Source organism: Protopterus annectens, chromosome 3.part0, assembly GCF_019279795.1.
Source record: "Protopterus annectens isolate FY-2018-M chromosome 3.part0, PAN1.0, whole genome shotgun sequence".
Lineage (NCBI taxonomy): Eukaryota > Metazoa > Chordata > Ceratodontiformes > Protopteridae > Protopterus > Protopterus annectens.
In genome coordinates this window covers 605,604,782-605,623,632 of record NC_056731.1, presented here as the reverse complement: position 1 = coordinate 605,623,632, position 18,851 = coordinate 605,604,782, and positions in this window count along the sequence as shown.

Sequence of the window (18,851 nt, the reverse complement as noted above, 5' to 3'; positions counted from 1 at the left end):
CCCTTCCCATTACCTCTCTGTTTAAGCCTGTGTGCACGCAGCGCAAACAGAGTGCTCAAATGTGCACAGAGCTGCTATTTCCTGGTTTAACTTCCTTTTTCTTCCTGTGAAACCTGGTGCATGGTATGCACACCTGCTTACACTTTGTAAGGAGTGCTAGGCAGTTTGGACACACCTCTAGCTTAGCTGTGCTAAGCTAGGAGCTGTCCTGAGCCACAGGGCTCCAATCCAGTTACAGTATGCCTGACACCCCCCCCCTCATAATGTCACCTATACCCTAGTCCTGCACCCAGCTATTTCTACTCTTACACTCTTGGGACCTGCCTCACACCCTGGGAAAATCTGGGATTCATTATCCTTTCCCTCATTTGCATAGGATTGCCTGCTAATGCATAGTTACATGTCCCACACTGAGCCTCCCCCCTTAGCAACCATTACTCACTGACCAGGTTGTCTTATGCCTGCCATTGACTTGCATGGCAGAATACTGCTTTTAGTTAGAATGCTCATTATAAGTTAATTTTTTTATATTCCCTCCGATCTTGTTTGTGCACCACTGCCCTATGTTTAAACAGCCGAGAGCGATGAAGAAAAATTAAAAGTTGATTTATTTTTTTAGTTTTGAAACAGTTTGCAATGCCAGTGGCCTTATACTTGGCCATTGGCATGCTTCCTCAGTGATATGCAGCCTTTATTTTGAGCTGTTATAGCTCTGTTTTGTAGTTTGCAGAAATATACTCGGTTACTAACCAAGGCCATTTCTGCATACTGCACTTGTCCTGCACTGGCAGCTGCCAGCTTCCTGGATCACAAATTACCCTAATTTGCATGGTTTTCACCTGCAAATGAGGGTAATTTGCATACAGGAGCTTGGTCCATGCAGATTAGCTAAAGAGCTCACGTGCACGTCTAGGGAGTTCGTTCCTGGATCGCATGTTGGCCATATTGCCGAAAATATCTATAATAATAATAATCCTGCACGCTATAAAGGGCTTCGTATATCCAGAGGAAAGTGTTTAATTTATTGACAGGCTTAGCACTTTTATCCTCTTATAAACAAATGGATTTCACCAGAACCTGCATTAACTCATACAAAATCGTTTTATAATAAACATCATTTAGTCACATGACCAAACTGTCCAGTAAAATCTGAAAAAAAAAAAAGAACATTTGATTCCGTATAAAATTATTTCATCAGTACATCAGATTGTTTTATCAGTAAATGAAATGTATGAATACCCAGGGGAACCCTTTATGAACACTCATAACATTACATAAAATCCATAAAAGTACATTATTGATACATAAATCACAATTTAACATCGCAAAGCTTAGGAACACTAGAAATAGATGGCGTGGTATATCCTATAAGAGTATAATGCTATAGTGTGATATAGAACTCTGGGAGGGGTTCGATTCCCACACATGGCAGTTGTGGATGTTTATGCGTGTGTTTCTATGTCTGTGTAGGGAGCAATGCTTTTTCCCTGCTAGACAGGGGTCTGGAGAAGTAAATACTCTGGGAAGAAATATCCAGGGAATTGTTATGGCTAGGCCAACCTATAAACCTATTATTTAAGCATTTTAGAAGCTGTTTGAATTTTAAAAAGTTTGTTTTTGTGGTTTTAGAAAGGGTTGAACAAATCCTACAGTGGCCTTTAGGGCACCCTTACAGAATATAGTGAATTACTATGACAGCTGAGACTGAACGCTACTAGACCACCGGGTCCTAATTACAATTATTCTGTTTCTAGCATTCTTAAGCCTTGTGCTGCTAAATTGTGACTTATTTTGTATGGAAATATGCACATGTTCTTGAATCCATGTTTCAAACGCCTAACAATTTTTCTAAAATAGGGCATAGGCAAAATCCCCTAAAATCAATAAAAATAATACATTTTGTCCTGATACAGGAAACACCAGTTATTCTTTAATATAGTTGCCACCCATCCATCTGTTAACAAAATATACCTCATTTAAAACAATTTCTTTGAACGTTTGTAAGAAAATTGAATATGTTGCAACAATGTTCAATGTATCCTCACTTTTAACTTAAATAGGAAGCTCTCCCCAGGATTCATGAACCTTGCGCCAGGCGCCCGCATAGCGTCGGCGTTATAAAGCCAAATATGGCCACCGAGCGATTAAGGTATGAACCAATCCCACGTGCACTACCGGCGTGCGCTGGACCTGCGCCGCCCCCGGCGTAGGTATGCTAAACACACTGTGTGCGGTATTGCACCATGCAAATGAAGGCAAATAGCGATCCACAAAGTGGCGCAGGCGTAGTGTAAGGGCACGGCAATGTAAACCAAAAAAAACGGTTTACATTTACCCAAACATGACCAAGGGGTAACGGAAGGCTGTCAATGTCAGGTATCATACAGGTGCAATATGCCAATGGCGAAAGGCACCGAGAATGTCCAAAGAAAACATGCACAAAATGTAAATAATGACATAAATGGTATGTACGCAGAAACCACAGCAGAACCCCCAGACATGTGCACAGACGGTGCAAAACAATGAAATAATATGACAATGTCCTAAAAGAGCAGTATAATACACATCAGCTGCACAGCCACCACACACCATAGTATGTATGGAAAGCCTCAACCCCAGCGCAAGGGTTGTCAACGAGTGGCGGCAGTGTTCGGCGCCGTAACCATGTATTAGCAGTCAATGCCATGCAAATGAGGCAGATAATAGTGAATCGCAAAACCGCCGCTGGTGTAAGGATGGAGCAAACGGCGCAGTGGTATTACACCGAAGAGTGGCCTACATGGAATACATGTCAATCGCAGAGGGGTGTGCCACTGTAGGAGGAAGCACATTGGAGGCCAGCAAACATGGGCTGTACAATGCACATCACAGCAGCAGGACCGGCGTGGGAGGAGATAGATGCGCTAAGAGTACATAATGCGCGCACAGATGCATGTGCACGAGGATGACTACGTTCCCCAACTCAGTCATGGAACGGCCTTCCCGGCAACAACCACGGATATAGGAAGGTAATGCGGAGAATATGAGGAAATGCGGAAGCAGTGTAATTGGAGCCGTAATGAGCAATCACCACCAATCAATCCAGGAAGGGCAAACGGCGGCAGCAGACAACTCTGCATGCAGACTCCGCAAACGGGAAAGGGGAGGCATAGGAATGCAAAGATAGTAGGGGATGTAGCAGAAATGCAAACAGCAAAGAACCGAAATAGCACAGCCAAGTACAGAGGTAGCATAACGGCGGCGGCAGACAAAATGCATCATATGCCATGTGCCTGCAGGATGCACTGCAGGCAATAGTAGGTGCAACATGCAGAAACAGTAAGGTAAGATGCAAAGCTAAGCCAATGCAGGCAAGTGTAATGTAACACTAAAGGCAATAGCGTTGCAGTTGCAACGGTAAAACACAGAAGATAATCCACAGATACGGCCGCACAGACACACCCAATGACATCACCGGGTATACAGCACAACAGTATAAAGTGTGAATGCACACAACACACAGCGCGATTTCCCAAACGCAGCACCGTAGGGTGTAAACACACGGGGAACTTTTAATATGTATATGTTGGGTGCCGCCGTGGCCGTGATGCATCGGTATGTGTCAGAGACAGACGGAGTTGCGGAGGAGGGTGCCGACAACTACCGTAGGCCTCAGAGGAGAAGGAGAGTGTTCAGACCAAGGGTGACCTACCAGGGGCTGCAAGACCTGGAGATAGTAGCGCCCTACTGGGTGGGCAGGGCCACGTTACAGCAAATCGTGGGGCCGTGCCGCCACGCCTGAGAACAAGAGACAACAGAGGGGAGCCCATCCCAGTGGACACAAAGGTATGTGTGAGCTTGCAAATACTGGCTACAGGTACCTTTCAAAGGCCAACCGGGGATATAATGGGCATCTCACAGGCATCAGCATCCAGGGTACTACACCAGTTCCTGGATGCCATGTTACATGAGTATATAAACTTCCCCAGATCTCAGGAGGAGTTGGCTAGCAATATGCGCCACTTCCACCGGGTGGCACAATACCCGGAGGTACTGGGTGCGATAGACTGTACGCACATAGAAATCAAGTCACCACCCGGGGAGCAGGGTAGACGCTACATAAACCGCAAGGGATACCCCTCCATCAATTGCCAGGTTGTGTGCAATGCGCAGGGCATTATCATGGATGTGTGTGCTGGCAGCCCTGGAAGCTACCACGACTCCCATATCTGGCATGCCTCACAGCTGTATCAGGTATTTGCCAGGGGGGACATCACACAAGGTCACCTTGTGGGGGATGCTGGCTATGCACTGGAGCCGTGGATGATGACACCCATCAGAAATGCACACACACACATGCAAGAACGCTATAATGAGGCACACGCACAAACCAGAATAATCATAGAGCGTGTGTTTGGGATGTTGAAATCACGGTTCCGGTGCTTGGATACATCCGGTGGAGCCTTGCAGTACTCTCCAGGCACATGTGCCCACATATTCATAGTATGTTGTATGCTACACAATATGATTCTGCGGAAACAGCTGCTGCAGGGACATAATGGTGTAGGGCCACCAAGCCCGCCACAACTGCCAAGGCAAGCACAGGCACAGGGCGTTCAGCGCCATGAACACACTGTGCCAGCCCCAGTAGGTAGACGGAGGCGTACCCAATATGCCTATGCCTTGGCAAAGAGGGAACGTATAGCACATACTCTGACAGCGTAGGCCCCATGGACTGACACCTCCCTACCTGCACACACAGTGAAATGGACGCCACACAAACATGTCCACCCGTAATGTGTACCGTATGGGTGGACGTATGTGTGACTCCAACATAGGCACCACCCAAACACCGCACACCCAATAGCCAGCGGAGCATGGAACGCCAACACCTCAACCGCACGCCGGTCCTACAGCAGACAGCGTAGCCGTATGCTGCCACTTTCGGCGCAAGTCGACCACATATGTACTTATGTGCATACACAGATACGGAGATAGATATCATCACACATGTAGAAATATATGTACACATACACAGATATAAAGTACAACAGGTAAATATGGAATCCCAGGGATGCAAGTTTACAGAGAAGTAAGACGAAATCTCCACACAGTAAACATAGTGAGCGACAACCCGATCATCCGGGAGGGTGGGCAGAGCAGGGAACGCCAGCCATGGAAATGTCAACCTGCATCAATGCATATCCGCGGGTCGGGATGATCGCCAGGTCACGGTACAGTAACAGGACATGTGCGTGTCATATTCATAGGATATGAGTGCGGAGGTACACACCCGCCCGGCGATCGCGGTAGCGTAGGTACTGTGTGCAACCGTCGGTGCGAAAGCGGCTATATGTGTATGTGTGAGGTGAGGTTGTCGTGTGTTCCGCTGTGTGTGTGTAATGTGTGTGCCACTGTAAAATGTGTATGTAGGTGATGTGTCACAGGCAGAGTGGAATAACATGCGTAGGCATACAGTACAGGAACCACAGGCGTATGTACAGCAGTACCCACAAAGTACTACTGAGAGCTCCTCAGTGGCTAGGTGCGTGGCGACGTAAAACGATGCAAAGCGGAAATGTCCCAGAATGTACCACAGGACCATGGCCAACAGGAGATGCAAAGGACGCATGTACAAACCATGCCCGTATGTATGGCGGCCATATGGTAGACTCAACCGCGATCGTCGGCAGCGTTACACAGCATCAGGCATGTACGCGTAAAATACATGTGCTATCCGGCACGATCGTGGCATACCGTCCGTAAATACTGCTGTGTACCACAACTGTTAATTAAGCAAGCCACGAATAGGAGGCAACCGGTAGCATACAGGCTGTCCCAAGTACAGGACCACAATCACCGTAACTACCCGTGACAAAATGCCAATGGATAGTAGGCACGTTCGAACATCCGCAGATATATAACCCGATGTGAAGGGGAATACATGCAGGAAGCACACATGCAGGAAACCGACACCACACGACATCAACAAAACAAACACTCCCAGAACAACAGACAGGTAACCTGCAGCTCCCCAAGCAGGGATGGAGCACACACACAAGCATACCGTGTATGTATTAATGCAAGGCCCACACCCGTACCGTCACCCACATCCGCAGATATACCCCATCGCACATATCAAAGGGATACCAGCGAAAACCGTAGCAAAAACATACAGGTAGTCAATGACAGCGGCATACCCGCAACAACCCGCGTGGGAAACACTAGCAGCAGCTGATGCATCTCTGCATCCATTGTGTACAGGAATATAACAGCTATGTTACACATCCGAATGCACAATGCCATCGACAGACGCCGCCAGGACACGGACACCCACATGTCGAACAAAATACCATACCCAACACACACAATCCACGGCAAACACCACAGCGAAATGTACCTGACACCACACATAGCGGATGCAGTCACACAAACATGATACAATACATAGCATCCCCACGAAGGTAGTGCAAATAACCAACGCCCACACGAGGAATGAACCATGGCCTACTACCGACGGCGTAGCATTTGAATAGAGGTGCACCGCTGATATGCGCATAAGTACACACCGATGAACAGCTATTGGCGTGATGAACCCATATGCCTCAGGTGACGACGGATATAAGGAAGACTCCCCGGATATTCAAACCATATGTTCATACCGAACAAATACTGAAGACAACACTAACGTGTATTAAGCAAGTAGCGAGGAATACGGAACAAAAGACCGGAAAGGTATGTCGAACCCACGTGATGTACTGGTGTCTAACGTATGACGAATCTGCACTGTATGTGAACGGTGTGTGTAGGTAAAGATACCTGTCCATCAGGCATAGAGTGGTAAAAGGTGGTTATGTAGTGCTAAGTCGCGGAGCATACCAACGACTGTGGACAACGTGTGCACAGCAGTGGGACAACATGTACACAGCCGGGATAACTCAAGGTCCGCCATAGGGATTTCAAACACAGAACAATGCCACCACCCACGCTGATGCTGGCAGTGGATATTCAACAATGAAGTGCCACAGCAGGGGATAGGACATGTATGTATAGTGTCACAGCACACATGTGTATGGGCATATACCGTCGATGTCATACGGAATGTGCGCACGACGTGCACATATGCCTCGCAGTAGGGGTGACTATGTCAAGTATGTGTAATGCAAAGCTGTCATGATGGATACGTTCAGAAATTATAGACAGTATCACAGGCATAGCATGCATGATGGAGGGATGGCCTAATGTTATGTACACGAACAGGATATGTATGGCCTGCACATATGGGACAGAGTAGTAGCAGAATAGGTACCCGAAATGGAGGGAACAGCAAGTAACCATGTCCAAACGTTCTGTAGCAGGTGCAATGTGTGCAACAATGACGTCCGGCAGGGCCGTGTGCAAACACATGTGCAATGTACACAGTAGTGTCACCCCCCCCATGGTAGTGTCCACTGAACAGCAGAGGTGGATGTCAACTGTATGTTTATACAGTACTTCCGCTGTGGTGGTACCATGGGTCTGTGTCACCCTACCAGCAAGGGAACTATCACATGACCAGTGACACAGTGTGTCCCTGTGGGATGTGCACAGGACCTATGTCCCACAGCACGGTGTGTGTCCAGTCTGCGGAGGTCACACACGCCCAGGCTGAGCAATGTGGTATGTATGCACACATGCAGGAGTGCTCCATTCACCCTGCCCACTGCAAACGCCATGTAGGAGTACTACATGCATCAGTAATGTGTAGAACATGGCCCATGGCATAGTAGATGACACCCCTGTGTAAGTGGTATGCAGGTGAGTACTGATATGTTTCACGACTGTCATTTGCATATGTAAACTGTCTGAGCTGGGTAGACATCACGGCATGACTATACTGTGACATGTAAAGTTGTATCCATTGTGTAAGGTACACCACACATGTGTTATTGTAACACTGCCCGCGTGTACATGTGTGTATGGCACAGGTACAAGGGCACACAATGTACCAGCAAGACATACAGTCCAGAAATGTGTGGCCCTGCACATGTGTACCCACGCCACAGTGGAATATGACAACCACAGCACCATGTGGGGTATGTGTGTGTACAGCAAACATGTACAATGTGATATGCATGTATAGGGACAGTATCCATGTGATACACAGTGCATGACTGTCACTATGCAAAGGTGATGTGTATGCACTATGTGTGATGTAACTGATGCAATGACATCTACATGATATAACTGCCACACCGACACCTGCATGGTTGTTAGCAGTATGAGTAGGTTGAGCTAGAATGCTGCCAGGTATGTAGATGTGGTATATGTAGGCATGGACAGTACTCTGTGACAGCATGTAGTGTATGTAAGCAAATAGTGAGCATGAGGGGCCACATGACTGAGGACTGTGCAATGTCACATGTACCTGACATGTTGTAGGTAGCATGATATGCCTGCACCACTGTGTGACTTGTACAGGAGTCACATGGCGTAACATCCTGAGACATAGGGTACGATGTGATGCTGGATGCGTACATTGGCAATACCAGAATGTGTAATGGCGCTGAAGGGCAAAGAGGATAATGTCTGATTTGTTACCCTCTGTACCACACCAACCACCCATGCAATGGTATGACAGGTGGCCAGCATGTGGATGTGGTGTGCGGTGGTGCACAGAAGCCCAACAAGGGTGCCAGTAAAGGCATGGAGGTTGTCAATGAGTGTGTGAAGCATGTATGTGAGGATGTGGCCCAGTGCCATACTGAATGGCCCAGTCATGGGTGTACAAATGCAGCCCCATATGTGCAATGCAGTACCACCCATGTGTAGTGTGATAGATGTGGTAGTGTAGTGGTCAGGGTACACAACGTCCATGAATGGGCTAGCAGTCAATTCAGTGTGCTGCTGCAGAGACATATAACAGCCAGGTTGGCGGGATATAACAACTACGGAGATCGGAGGTGACATTGGGACTGTGTCCTAGGACATAACGTGTGCATGGCGGTACCATGTATGTGTCTACAGGGTTAATACAATGTCCAGCCATGGATTGGATCCCTGTAGTGAGTGAGAGTGTGTATTGTTGGTAGGTACCCCATTGGCAGGCACGATGCCAGCAACATCTGTGTTGGCAATGCCTGCATGAGTGTTGTATGCTGCATTGAATGTGGATGTAACCAAACAGCAGAGACATACCACCACACTGCATGAGGGCCCACACTGCAATGTATGGCAGTCATGTGTAGGTAGCTAGCTGTGGAGTATGTGATGCACCATGAGGACCCACCATGACTGTCAAGTGACGCACCACATGTGAACATAACTACCGTGCAACAGCCTGCACATGTGCTCATACAGCACATGTGCATGGAACAGGAATACCACTGTGGCGTCTGTGAAAAGGCCAGTACCAGCATGTCTCTGTGTGGAACAGCATGGTCCCTACCAGTGCGTAAAGGTAGCGGAAGTGGACTGTGATATGTGTTGGCATAGTCACGTATACTGTCCATCGTACGGGGTGCCATGCCATTAACTACCTCCATCAGTGGATGTCAGTAGTACCGGCTGTAGAGCGCATGTACCATGCATGCTGCGATGGTCATGTGTCTAGGGCGTGGCTAGCAGGGCTGTGAAGCATGGATGTTCAGCAAACAGAGGGGGGATGTCTGTAGGTATAGCACACAGACACATGGAGGTATGGTGCATGCCGAGGGTAGTGTAGGTATGGTATGTGTCGTGTAATGTGTCACCCAGCTATGCGTACTGCATGGCCAAGCATGTGGGTACATGGGAGTCCATACTAGGGAAGTGCGTGTTGCTGTCAGTACATGGCAGTAGCAACTGTCCCAGGTGCAATGTACAGTATGACAACATGGCCAGCATGTAACCTGTGGTGTACAGTGTATTCACCATTGCGTGTCACAATGTGTGTAGTGGTCACGAACATGGGTATCTGAACATGGATTACCTATGATGCAATGTGTCACGGGAATATACAGTATGTGTGTAAATCACTGTGTGGTGTGGGAACCACCCACCTGTGTGTGTTGCAGTCCAGGTATGTGCCTGGGAGGTATGATCTGTGTACAATCTGGACTGGCAGGTGTGCTGTGTAGGGCATGGAGGCAGGTCACAGGCACCGCAGATAAATGACATGCATGCCGTACTGTGTGTGCAGTGCTTGTGTACAGCACAGTGGAGGGTGTAAGCATTGTCACACATCACTGCATGCTGTGCCTGCCTGTGACAGCCCTGCTGGAGACACACATGTGACACTGCTGCACAGGCAGCATAGCATGTGAAGATGTACATGTGGGCTGCACACCCTAGGCAGATGTCCGCAGGTCATGTGTGCCACGGTAGTGTGGTTGACCACGACTGTCAGACTGGACAAACACCACATGCCTGCATAAGTACAGTATGACCATAGTCAACATTTCCAGTGACAGAGTAGGCCAATGTAGAGTATCCCTGGGTGCAGACCACTGGCTACTGGACACCAGGCTAGACACACACCCGGAGGGTTAATTCACCATTGAGCCATCACATGTCCCAGTCCATGTGGCCTGTACAATGTCATCACAGGGTGGTCACAATAGCAGGTGGCAAGGCAGACACGGTGTACCAGGTGATGTGTCATGCGTGCATATGTTGGGTAGCACAGCCGTTCACATGTCCGCAACATACTGGTGCACGATGTATACTGTTACATGATGTGTGGAACAGCACTGTCACCCACCACAGGGCCATCTGACACAGGTGTGTTGTGACAGGCGTAACCCATGTTCGCTGGGATACACACTGCTGTTATGCGCAGCCATGCTGGTGGCTACCAGTGGTACATGCAGTGGTCATACAGACATACCGCACACAGTGTTCATGCAGGAATGTCCATTGTCATGGACGATGTGTTGCTATGTGAAGGTAGGTGTGTGTTGTGAATGTTACACATCCAGATGACACCATCTGGCGCAGTCATGGTCGTCAACACCATCACACACATCCACAGCAGTCAGAACCCAGTCGTGAGAATGTGTGTCAGTCACCCTCGTACTGTGTGACATATGTGCACATGGCGGAACACCTCCCACTGTCATCTAGGATGGCGACATGATGGCTGGAATGTGCTGTGGAAATGTACAATGCTGGTAGCCCAATGAAGTACCTGGAATCACACACAGTACGCCATGGCAGCCATGTAAACCATGCACAACAATGACCACCCAACAGACACAAACAATGCGTTGACACGTGGAACGTGTGCACATGACAACCCCCAATGAGGTATGTTGCACATATTGATGTACAATTGTCATCTATGGCCATAGCATGGATGCAGACACACATACCCGACAGGTAGTACCACGTGATGTAGGTAGGGGGGCATTGCCCGTGTACATGTGACAGTAGCTGTACAGCCACATGTCATGCATAGCCGTCATGTAGGGGTAGCAGTGGCATGTGACCGCTGTTCATGCCCGTACAATTGACCATGTCCCACAGGAGATGTGTTATGTGTGTACCACATGTGATGTGCCGACAACAAGCTGTGGCGGTGCGGCTGCTGGTGTACCTGTGTGACATTGTCTGTGATGGGTGCAAAGGCATATAGTATCATATTGCATGCCCACAAGCCCCACATAGGTGCATAGCCTGAACATACAATACAAGGAGGGTGTGGGATGATAGCAACCCACAGGAGGAGATGGATGCGCAGCCCACAACCACATGTGCGATGCGGTGTTCACGTCCACGACACATGAGCATCTGAGAGGCTAGCATTACAGCTGTACAGGGTTGCATGCATATATGTTCAGCAACATCCCTGTGTGTCCCACCACTGGCCCGTGGACCGATGGACACCAACCAAATGTGCAGATATGATATGTGCACAGCACATCACAGATGCCTACTGTAGAACAGGCTTACTGTGTAGACATGTGCACAGTATGTCTGCGCCAGCTGCAGTCAAACACGTTATGTGCTGAACCACACCAATAGTCCAGGCCATGCCACAGATGGACGTGCATGCATCTGTGTATGTATGGCTGTGAATGTCTCCGGCATAGCAGTATAGCTGTGTCACTGTTGTGAACAACAATATGAATGGGTTGTATGTGTGAGGGGTGCGTCATATGTGTATGGTCAGATTGACGATACCAGCAGCGACCCTGCTATGTGAACATCCCTGTCCCCATACATGGATACCTATGCTGTGCCCAACACCACATTCACAGAGGGAGGGATGGAGGTGTGCAGTGCAGCAGCAGACATGGGGGCGGCAGCAGGCACTGGATGTAAACATATGTGGTGCCCACATCAGTGCAGGCAACCATCCATGTGCACGGGATAGCGGTGTGTGTCCACATACAGCACTGTGTTGATCAATATCCCAGCACATAGCACCTGCCAGGGTTACAGTGTATGCATGGATGTGTGATACCTGCATGCACCAGACACACCCTCAGCAAGCAGCGTGCAGCCTACCTCGCTTGAGGCCAGTGTCCACACCATGGTGATAGACATGTTGAATGTCCATATACACATAGCAATGACATATGGAATGGACAGCCACCCTGTCAATATCGTCAACCCCCAGGTGGATCACAACCCAGTGCCATGTATGTGGCATACCCTGCCATACCATGCAGCCCTGCCCAGCAAGGCTGCATGAGCTATCACAGTCCTACATGGTGCAATGGACAAAAGGCACTCTCACTATCAACCATACACAGCAGTAATGTGGCGGTGATGCACCCTGTGGTGTTCCAGGTGCTGTGTGTTGCTCTGGACAATGTGCGTGTGTACATGCTATGCATGGCCTTTCCTGCTAATGTGTCATGGTTACACATTGTCCTATGTCTATCACATGTGCAACACAGGTGAGCTGTGGCAAGTTGTCCAACACCCGTACAGTGCTGTGTGGATGTACATGGCACAACACATGCATGTGCAGGTGTCCATGTGTATGTGTACAGTGCCACTGCTGACGTTCACAATGGCTATGGACGTGATGTTTACTGACATATACACAGCGTCCAGGTGAACAGTAGCACCAACGTCACATGGGGACCCATGCCAAGTGATATGGACACAGGTGCAGCCAGGTACACATGTCCACAGCAGGCTAACATCTACATGGTGTGTGTACAGTGTGATGGGGTGGCACACAGATATGATGTGACACCCACTGCTGAATGGTGTGAAGCCAACACATCGGCTGTGTCACTGCCACGATGACTTTCACAGAATACTGTGCAGATGTTGTACATGTCATAGCAATGTATTTCCAACAGTATGTCAGCACAGCAGTGTAAATGTGACCTGCCACCATCATTATGTCTTACAGATAATGCCACGTTCCCGGCTTCCCGCATTCAGCCATCAGGAGGATGAGGTGATTATACCATACCTCCATTCAAACCACAACATCCTATTTAGTCATGTGCCACACCAGGCCCAGCAACGAGAGGAGATGTGGCAGGAGATGTGCAGGAGGGTGAACAGCCTGGGCGGATACAACCGCAATTACCAACAGATCCGCAGGCACTGCACAGACCTGATCCGGCATGCAAGACAGCATGCCGCTGCAATCGCCAGACATCAACGTGGGACAGGTGGTGGGCCACCAACCCAGCCCCCACTCACAGCCACGGAGGAGCTCCTCGCCAGTCTGGGGACACCCATGGAACAACACGCAGAAACTCTTGCGTCCATCGTGGAGGTGGGTGTCTCCCAAACTATGAGCTCGGAGCTGCCTGGTAAGTCAGTGTTGCATGTTTGTATGATAAGCGACGTGGGAGTGGGTGTCATAGTACAACACATAATATAGCAACACATGCCAGGTATATGGCCACACAAGATGCATACTACAGTATGCTATGTTGTGTTACCAGACATGTGCATAGCACATGCTAACTCACAGATGCATGATGTGACATGCACAGTGCTGACTGTGGCGATAGTAATGGATAATTTGTATACCTTTGTGTCATCCCTTTACAGAATGCGTCTGGTGTGTCGCAAAGACAAGGGTCTGTCGCAGGTAAGTCTGTTGCTAGTCAAAGGCATGATATGGTGTATTGATATTCCCCATGTGTCCAGGCATGACATGCACACCTGTGTGTGCCCCAGTCACGGTATACAGGTTGCACCACCGACACACACACCACCCATGTACAGTAGATACAACCGTTAGCGTGAGTGGCATGACACCACACAACCTATTGGTGTGTTACGTGCAGTCAGCTATGCATACAATGGTGTCGGTGTTCCACAATGGCTGCATGTGTAGTATGCATTGGTATGCCTCTGCAGTATGCACACAGTACCACATAGTGAGCTGTGATCTGGCCAGAGCACAGGTGTTACCAATGTGACCTATGCCCTGCATCGGGTGCACGTTGTGACATGGCACATACCATGTCCCATGCATGTGGATGTCTGTCTGCAACATTTTCACACCATGACATGACCTATGCGACATAGCAGACATCCACACTGTCTGCATATCCGTAGGGAATGTGACACCTTAGACTAGTATGGTTGTATGTGACATGGGCCACCACAGGGCCGTGTGCACGATGTCCACCACACACAATTGTCAATGACCCAGACAGACAAGGCCATGGGCGATACCTACAGGCATGTTGCCACACAGTACATCCACAGTGGGTATTCACTGTTGCACCCTGTACACACATAGTGGGCTCATCACTGTAGTGGACCCCCTGGACATCTGATGTGATACACCAGTGACGTGGAATGCCTGTCCACAGCTACTACAGGTGCCACCAATGTCCACCATATACGTGCTGCTGAGCAGCTGAACTGACTTTCAGACATGGCAATGTAATGCTTCCAGGTCACGCATCGCACAGAAACATACCTGTGTCCTGCTACTGTGCAGTGGCACAGTGCCCGCACTCCACACTGTACAGCTATGTATACAGCTCACACCAACCGCACCTGCACAGACATCCCTGTTACCCATACATTGTATCTGTAGACTGTACACATAACACTGCACTGTGACAGCTGTTGTGATGTGGTGCATGTGGTGGGACACCATTGTCACATGTCCACATGATACCGCACATGTTTGCAGTGTACATGACATAGTGTCGGCAGCCATGTGTACTGTCAACTCGCCCGTGGCCACACGGTGTATCACGGTGATGCATGCAAACTACCATGAATGTGTGTACTGCATGCCTACTAAAAGACACCTGCCTGTTGTGGTGTACCCACCAGGGCAGTGTGCATACTGCCACTATGAATGTCTGGTCTGCATTCACTGGTCTGTGCTGTGGGAATGCTGCATGCCACCTGCAATATCACATGCATGGTGTGTGTGTGTGTGTGTGTGTGTGTGTGTGTGTGTGTGTGTGTGTGTGTGTGTGCATGTCTGTATTGTAACAGATGGTATGTCTTTGTATTGACAGGTGCTGTAGGTGAGTTCCCCTCCTGCGGTCCATCTGATGCTAGTGTCCACACAGATACTAGTGGTGATGACCATGTGCATGAGGCACAGGCAGGGTCGTCACAGGCAGACACTGTGCCATTGGAGAACATCACACTTACGTCCCCTTCATCCCTGCACACGGTTCAGATGCTGACACATACCCCAACACCATTGCCCATGGATGACGGTCAGTCAGCGTCTGTTGGCACCGAGCAGGAATGTGTGGTGGCTGCAGAAGGTGTGGGTACACACGATGTTGCCAGTGTAATGACTGGTGCAGTGCCACACAGGCATGTGGCAGGTGCTGCTCGTAGGGGGAGCACCGCTAGACATACACCTGCCATACAGGGTGCAGCAGCTGGTATAACCAGACGCATGTTCCAGACTGTAATGGCGGCGCAGGCATGTGCAGAACGGCAGAACCAGGAAGGGCAGAGGCTGCAGAGGTCTGCAATCCGTTCCTTGAATGACAACATCCAGTCATTGGTGAATGCCCAACAGCATCTTGCCGATGTTCTGGATAGGAGATTGGGTGAGATGGCTGGGATCCTCGACCGAGGCATGGCCATCCGTGAGCGTGAGCTGTCCGTGCTGGAACACATGGTAGGGGTGAGGCATAGGGCACGTGGGTGTGGGCCAGTAACACCAACAGGTGCAGGTCAGCGTGTGCGTGCCACCTCCCATGCCCACCCACACAGTGCTGGTAGCAGCAGCAGTGCAGCTGCTACCACACCAACCACACCAGGACACAGCAGGCCACGTGGACATGGCCCTGGACGGCCCCAGCGTGGGCACGTTTCCAGCGGACATGTGACATCGGAGAGTGGACAGTCCGTACCTCCACCCGGTAGTGCCCGTGCGACCCCAGGCAGGCGTGGGTCACATCGCTGCAGGCGGACACAGTGAGCCGTAACACCTGCACTGTACAGTCTGGGGCTGTCAAGCATACCCCGTGTAGGCATCACAGATGACTGAACCGTGTACGCACAAACCCACACACAGCAAACACAACTGTAGGGCTCCACCACATCCACATGCAATCTACACAGTCATGCCCAGTCAATGCACAGGCCCTTACACACACATGATGTCATCCATTGGTACAGCCCATGCCTGTGGCACACATATCACCCTGTGCATATGATGAAGTCTCTGCCGCAGAACTGTGAGCAACACCATCGGTGCACGGTTATGCAAACATATTCTGATGCACAGGGTGGACAAGATAGTGAGAGGTGTATGTGATACCTGTGTCCGCATAGTACGTGATGTGTATGTTGTGGTGTGTGTGTATGGCTGGTGACAGGTGTGTATGTGATGTGGGTTGTGCACTGACATCATGCAACAGACATACCATGTAGGGCAGGTGCAGCATTCATTGATCTGTGTACACAGTATGCGTGGTGGTTACATGTGTAGCACCATGTTGGTTCAGTTAACCCGTATGACAATGATGGTGTACTTGCATGTGCCTACTGGGAGCACTGTTATTAGCTCACCATGTAGCCGTGGGGTACCCACAGGCATGTCTGGCAACATCAGCATAGCACAGGTACCCGCAACCGGCATGGACCCCTACATAGGTACATAGGCGCACATGTACATACCAGGCTATGTGCCCTACGACATGTGTAGACCTAGCATGACTGTGTGTGGCTGCTAACACCCCTTAGGATGGGGATGCCACATGCATCAGTCCCCAGTCCCTCGTCCAGCACTGACACACGGATGATGCCTGGTGCATAACTATGTTCACACATCCACACATCATGATTACTCCTGGACGAAGGCAGTCAGGGCCTTTCCTTAACATGGGCTGGCACTCCTCTCTGTGTTGTAAGGGGTCTCTGGCCGTTGACCCTGTTCCCCCAGCACATCCCACTCATCTTTGTGGTGAGGTGTCTGACAGTCGCTTCTGTGCCCGTGTTTGCCTGGAGCCTAGGAGGTGGAATATGCCCATGTCACCCAGGTCGGACATGGCCGTGTATGCCAGGCACAGATCAGCACAGAGCAGATGTGCTGGGAAGGTATACAGCCAGAGTCCCCTTGGTCATGCAGCTTGTGACACATGTCCTAGCACCGTCATCCCCGCGTTGTGGAATGTTTGTGGTCCTTCCGAGTGCTGCAGGTGTCAGCTTCGGTACAGGCCAGATGTGCCATCGTACGCAGTCATTGCTCTGGTGTGTGATGTGTACAGGGGTACAATGAACACCCCTGATGTGGATGCGATTCCTTCCAGACCAGGTGGCCACAGTGGAATGTCTTCACACCCACATTGCCATTGTGTGTGTTGACAGAGGTTACCGACAGGTGTGGTACCCATTTCCATGTACATGTCCACCATTTTGAATGGCTTACCACCTACATGTTACATTGGGCCGAACATGTCCTTCACACTGGGTAGGTCTGCACCTTCTCTGGCATGTAACAGCAGGCCATGGCTCTGGCACCAGTTATCCATGTCTATGACGCCCTAGGTGGATGTCTGTGTCACATGGGGTGTTGGGTATGGTGGCCGGTGTGTAGTCATCTGCATACCTTGTCTGCCACAATCCCCCTATGACTGCATGCACATTGGAAGGTTGAATGCCACATGGCAGGGGGCCCAGGACTGAGCCCTGTGGGCCTCCACTAGAGACCAGATATGAGTCTGACACGGCACCAGGAACACCAACCCTGTGTGGTGTGACCTCCAACCTTTCTGAGAGCCATCGGGTGACATATGTCCCCACATGTACGCTGGCAAGCCTTTCCATGAGTCCCATGTGGAGTGTACTCTGAATGCTCCCACCAGGTCATGGTACTGTGTGCAAACCTGCGTATCACCATCAATGGCCTTGGTGACCACTCCAGACAGGACGAGCAGGTTTGGGAGGCAGGATCCACCCTTGACTATGTTGTTGTGGGTATGTTCCGGTATTGGCTGTACACCGCTGTCTGTATCCATGGGCACCTGTATGGACCTCACCACAGCTTTGCAGACAAGGCTTGTCAAGCTGATAGGGTGTGGCTGTCTACAGTCCAGAAGAGCACTACCCTGGCATAGTGGGACCACAGATGCCATATGCCATCCATCTGGGACATAGCCCATAGTAAGGCTAACATGACACAGTGGCCTCATGTGTGGGTCAAGGGCCTCAATGAGGATGGGTAGCACACAGCCAGGGACAACATCGTTGCCCCTTGGTGCTGTGTCAACCGCCATAGAGATATGAGATCACTCCAGGCCATATGAGATGTTTCGGAGGCTACACTCTGGTGGGATGGATATCTCCCCTCTTGGGGGGGGGTGGATGTATGCATGGAACATGTCCGATGGATTGTTGATAATGTCTGTGGGTGCAGTGACCGTTGTACCATTCTGGACCATTCCCAGCCATGTCTGTGCACCCCCAACCATGTCCTTACCACAGTTAGGGAAGGCCCT